Source organism: Rhipicephalus microplus, chromosome 4 (genome assembly GCF_043290135.1).
Source record: "Rhipicephalus microplus isolate Deutch F79 chromosome 4, USDA_Rmic, whole genome shotgun sequence".
Lineage (NCBI taxonomy): Eukaryota > Metazoa > Arthropoda > Arachnida > Ixodida > Ixodidae > Rhipicephalus > Rhipicephalus microplus.
Genome location: NC_134703.1, coordinates 117,477,186 through 117,483,337, shown reverse-complemented (window position 1 = coordinate 117,483,337; position 6,152 = coordinate 117,477,186).

Here is a 6,152-nt window from a genome sequence, read left to right as displayed (position 1 = left end):
AGCTTACGATTGTTAGCTTTAGCTGCGAGTTGTTCACCCGCTTGACTCATTACTGTCCCCAGCGTTTGTCCTGGGAACGTCCCTATCGCAACTCTCTTGTCGCCTTTCACCCTTTCTTTGATTGCCGCTGCGCATCGGACTAAATTTGAGTCACCGGCGATGATGACCTGTTCAGACATTCCTTCTGAAACCTGCACCTGGCTGCTGACTAGGTGACTAGCGTGAGTCACGGCTGCTGGTTTGCTCCCTCCCTCCCTCAAAACTACTTCCCGGTAGCTGGGCCCTGTGGCCAATGTATCTGCCTTTGTCATGCCTGTTTCCTTCATCTCTCCCGCACGGGGGGTCGTCGTCCCGCACCAGGGGCATCCGCACTGGGCAATAGCCCAGTGCGGATGCCCCTGGTGAGAGTAACACTCTTTCAGACAACTCGAGCCCATCTTTTAGGAAAGCTCGTGTCCGAAATTTCCGCCTTCAATTTTGATACCTATAAGTACTTGTTTTGGTAGCTACAAATATTATCAATTAAATTTCGAAGGTGGAATTCGCCTCACAAGTTAGTAAATGTTAATTTAACTTGCCTTCATGCGCGCACCATGAGCTATACCACTGAAAGTTAAGGTGCTGGAAATGTGCTTCATTTTTCACAGAAGAGTTGTGTTCCTACTGTATACAAAATTTTCGTACTAGTTCGATTGTATATAGGCAGTAGAGTCTAATCATATTGAGTACGGAACCTTGAATTGATTCTTCCACCGTGTCCGGTGGTTCATTTAGTGTTAGTTCAGTGTAACTTGGCACCCAAACCAAATGGTAAACATGAACATGAATGGGCATTAATGTATAAAATTCTGATAAACAAGGTGATGTATTTTGTACTATCAGCGAAGTGTAAGTAGACAAAGAATTGGTCAATATAACTACCGAAGAGATATAAGTCCAGACCTTGCGTATTGTCAGAATCACTGCCATTATTCCGTCCAGAATATCAGTCTAAAATCAGACAGTTGGAGAAAAAAGACCCATTGAATGGTTGTTGTTTGTTGTTTGTTGTTTTCCTCTGCAAATGGCTCGTACATTCAATAATTTCTTGAGCGACAATGCGCACCAGATTGCTGTCCTCTTCATTACCACGCGGCACATACACGATTCGCCCCTGCATGGTACACAAATACAAAAAGCCACACAGATCGGCACACAAGTCGCCACCACACGGCACACTGGTTTTGTTCTTGCATATCCGAACCCGTGAAACCACATATTCCCAAACTATGCATATCAACGGCGACCATAGCAACTGTGATAATATCCTGCCATTCGTGACATTTGCGTACGATATTGCTAAGCAGTGCACCACAGGCTATTAATCCCTCTTCCTTGTCAGCGGCTGTCAACCGACATGATGCTTAAAGTGCCTTTTTTTTATGTCCCCGTTCATTCACCGACACCATGGAGCGGCGACGTACTTGCTCGCCTTGCCGCGTCGCCACCGCGCCCGCCTGAATACCGAGGCAAGTCAGCAAGATCGGGACACTCGCTACGGTGAAGTTTACCGAATCGTTGAGCCTAATCCTGGAGACCAAGTGCTGCTGCGACACCTCAATGTGAATCCAAGGACTGTTTGAGAAGTTTCATTCACGTTTTATTGGCCCCTATGCTACTATCGAGCAAACTTCTGCAGTGAACTATCGCGTAACCCATGTTGTCATGGTTTCCGACAAGCGTTGCCGAGGCACGAAGGTTGTCCACGTCTTCTGGTTAATACCCTTCGTAAGACGTAGGCCACCATTAACAGTGGCCAGGTTGGCCGCTTCCTCCCGGGGTAAAGGGAGTGGGGAGTTTGTGTTCGCGCCAAATTGACCAAGTTCATTCTTAATTTTCTTCACCTGTATACATAATCATCAACGTTGTGAGCATTCTCTCCCTCCAAAAATTTGATCTGGCGTCTACGCTGAATAATCGGCGTCAAGACCAAGACCATGAAATAGCTGCTGCCTTGAAATTCTTGCAATTTACTGTGATAATATAATACAGAAAAAAGCATTACCTGCACTATAGGTTAACTATGACACATTCAATTATTACACTCACTAATAGTCTTCAAATTATCAGCGTTTATTATCTTCATATGCTCATCAATTGCAAGCTCTGATACCTTTTTTATAAAATGATTTACCTTAACATGAACCTTCTTTGCTCTGTAGTTTCGTCTGTCTTGTGTGCTTGTTTTGACTAAAAAATTTCTCTATGCTATTTAGCTCATTCAGCATTATCTCGATATATTAGCGACCTTCAAGCATCTGAATTATTAGGCGCAGTAAAAAATTGCTTGAAGCTACACAATACGTGCCCCTTGGTTTGCGTGACAGAAAATATTTTCAAGGAATAACGTGAGGGGGACTTTCCACTATCGCGATAAGGCCGAGACCACCCGACCTCGATATTACCGGTTGCCTGATGGCAATGATATCGGCATCACGCGTTATAAACAATAAAAAACTGTACGAAGCATTATGAAGTCGTCAGCATACTGTTTGTTGGGTTGGGGCAACCTTGCAGCTGCTGGGCGAGAGAATTTCAATTTCGAAGTCTATAGTTTCATACCTGTTTTCTGGCTCCGGTTCATGGAAATAAAAAAAATATATATTGGTTTTGGGCTGCCTCAAAATTGCAACAATACTCTTTAAGTCAATGAAGCTGGATTAATTTGCCCTGCCGTAGTGGTCCAGTGGCTAAGGTTCTCGGTTATTGACCAGCAGGTCACGAGACCCGATGGCTGCATTTTTTGATGGAGGTGGAAATGATGTAGGTCCGTGTGCTTAGATTTCGGTGCACGTTAATGAACCCCAGAGGGTTGAGATTTCCTGAGTCCTCCACTAGGGCGTCTCTCATATTCTGTACGGTGCTTTTTGGACGTTAAACCACACAAAAAACTGAAATAATTTTTTATTGTATATGAGTTTTTTTACTTTAATCTAGGCATGGATCACAACACAATGCAAGATACATGTCAATCGTGAGTGAACTAACAAATACCATGCATAAAATGTGGCCAGAATCAGTGCACTGACTTGTGGATCCTACTTTGCAACTAACCATGGTGACAATAATGAAGAACGTTGCTGTGAAGTCATGAAAACGCGGTAGCTGTAGCCCCAGCTATTCCAATCTATGTCACGCTTTTTGGAATGGTATAAATAAAAAAGGCCGTAAGGAGTCACAAACAGTGCTGTATTAGTGCGGGTAATTCTTTGTCTCTGCCTTTTTAAATACGGCCTATACACGCAGTGTTTCCGACGTACCACCCTTTCTGGGCTAGTTAGCTAAGTAGACTTCGGCAGTACAAGTAGATACGAGGGTCTGTGTAGCGTTGGAGGCGCTCTTTTTGGCGCACCAGTCGTTCACACGCATGTTGGGCAAATTTCAAATAGGGATGTGATATAGGTGGAGATTACGCGAAGTCCACCTCTTTACTGATAGATACTTCGGCATGTTAAACTCTAACTCATTGCGCGAACGGAGCTCGCGAGCTAATCATCAGCTGGTAGTTAGCTGGAGTAAGTCTTTGGCATATCGACATGAAACATGTTATGTTAACATTAACTCGTATTGATGCACTGGCCACTTCATCAAGGTCCTCGAAGTTTTTCTTTATATCTGGAGTGCCACAGTGATGTACGGTGACGGTTCTCGCCTGCTAATCTGAAGGTCGCGGATTCGACACCAGCCTTGGCGGTTGCTTTTTAGCGGAAGCAAAATACTAGACGCCTGTGTACTGAGCGTCGTCAGCGCACGTCAAAGAACACTGCCAGGTCAAAATTCGCGGGGCCCTTCATTACTATGCCCTTATAATAATAACGTAGTTATGGTGCGTAGAACCCAAGATAATATTAAGGAACTTTACTTACGCTGCCCTTCGAAAGGTGTAGAATACAATGTGATTATTATTTAGCGGTAAGACATTTGGAAAGACGCAGTAAAGCTCAGCAATGTGGGGAGTAGCCAGCGCGTGAATTTTCATGAGTCGCCTTCAACTTTTTCGTTTGTTTTTGCACTTTCTGTGGTTTGGTGGGCATTTTTATATTGAATAATCAGTATTTGTACTGTAGACTGTAAACCGTGGCTTTTCGTTTTCTTGATACTGTCCAGTTAACACAACTTTGTTTGAATAACCAAGGTCCGCAGCATTCAACACCCAAACCTTACGCTTGAGCGCTTGGGCAACGGTCCGTCTCACTTATTATTTTTTCGTCGCCAAACTGCGTGCAAACACGCGACACCTCAAATGTGCCACCTTACCAGGATCAACGGAGCGCTTCTTGCGTAGTCGCAAATCCTGCAGTACTTAACGTGTTCGTACGAGAATCTTATTCTTTTTTCACTACGCAAACCCTTTCTTTATTGTGAGGAATGCGAACAACAAGGCGTCGCCTCCGCGCATCACGCGAAACACCTTTACTTTTGCAGCTAGCCACCGAGACGCCCTCCGAGAGGCAGTTTGCTTTCGGCCTGCTTATCCGTCCCACGCACTGACGCGTACGTTACAAAAGAAAAAATAAAAGTGCATAGATCATTGTACCACATTTGTCTCGGTGACGTATGTTAACTCATTCTGTAGACATAGCTATCTAGTTTAGGTTTTGTATAGAAAGTACAAAATAAACTATATATTGGGGGGTTTACGGGCCAGAAACTCGATACGGTTGTGTAACACGCCCCAGTTGGGTGACCGCAGATTCAGCTTGAAGCGCTACTTTTCTACCTGAACTTGAATCTAAGAGGGTATTTTGAATATCAGCTTTTGATATGTCATCGCCATCTTCAAGATTGGTGCTGCAATCAAACTCGCGTTGTCCAACTCCGCAGTCCAACAATATACCCACCAAGTTATCACGACGACCCGAAGTGCGCGATAAGAAAACTGATCCGAATTCACACACTATAAGTCGACATATCTCGTTTAGTTTCATCTGTTAAAATGCTGCTCTATTGTAAAGTAGCTTCTTTATTTCTTCCTTTTATTGAGTGATTGATTCCTTCATTTACCCTTTCTCTGCTCTTTGTTTGTTCATTAGGCATGCCCTGTGAGCCCAAAAAATGCTGCCGTTGGAAATGTTGTCAGATTACAAGTACCACTTAAAATCACCAATTCAGACCTCGATGCATTAGTCGTATTAATAAATTGGCCAGCATTACAACCCAAACTATTATATCAAAAGTGGTGTCGGATGCTTCCTTCTAGCATCACACGTGTGCTCTATATGCTTTCGCAATATCCGCGAAATTTTGAGTAGCCAAATCTAACTCGAAGTAGTTTTACTACGGATGGGAAAAGGAATATGACGCATTTTCACATAAAGCTATTTTATTGTTCTGTGACCCTTTTTTGAACGTGTTTCAAAGAGTTCAACGTCGCGAAACCGCTTAAAACGCCAGGCTTGTAGAAGAAAAGAATAGCTTTTGATTGCTGTTGCCCGCTTTTAGAAACAGTGGCTGGCGGATGATTTTTTACACAATACAGGACAAGGCGAAAATGCTTTCACCGCGTCAACCTCTCAACACCCAAATGCTCCTCTTACCAGCTTGACGACATAACCATGTCATGGGCCGTGGTCTATGATGGAGTGCATAAAATGCGCCTCAGAAATGTAACATATAGCATTATGTGGAAGAGCTCTCAATTCCCTTCTTTTCCATTTCGTTAGCAAACGTAATATTACTTCTATCCGCAACATTTGTAATGCCCTCTGATTACTTAAGCAGTATAAAATCTTATGCCTTGAATACTTAGTTCAATGTAATGTCAGTCAGTCCAGAACTTTATTGAAATGATGTCTGTGTATTGTCTTTCAAAATAAATTAAGAATTGCAAACCTTACCAGGGTAACGCCAAAACCAAGAATACAAGCACCTCGAGTTCGAACTAATTACGGCATAATTTTCGGAAATTTCATGGTGGATCTCTCACTCACCCAATCTTCATTTGTCATCTAAACTCTTTATAACTACTTAAAAAAATAAGAAATTCTCAAGCTTCGCTTGTATGCGTTGAATGCTATAGCGATATCATGTCCCTAGAGTTCGTACTTCAAATGCTTAGTGCATGAATTATTTTCGAAATGGCTATGGACCCTATATACGCGGCTTTGAGGTAT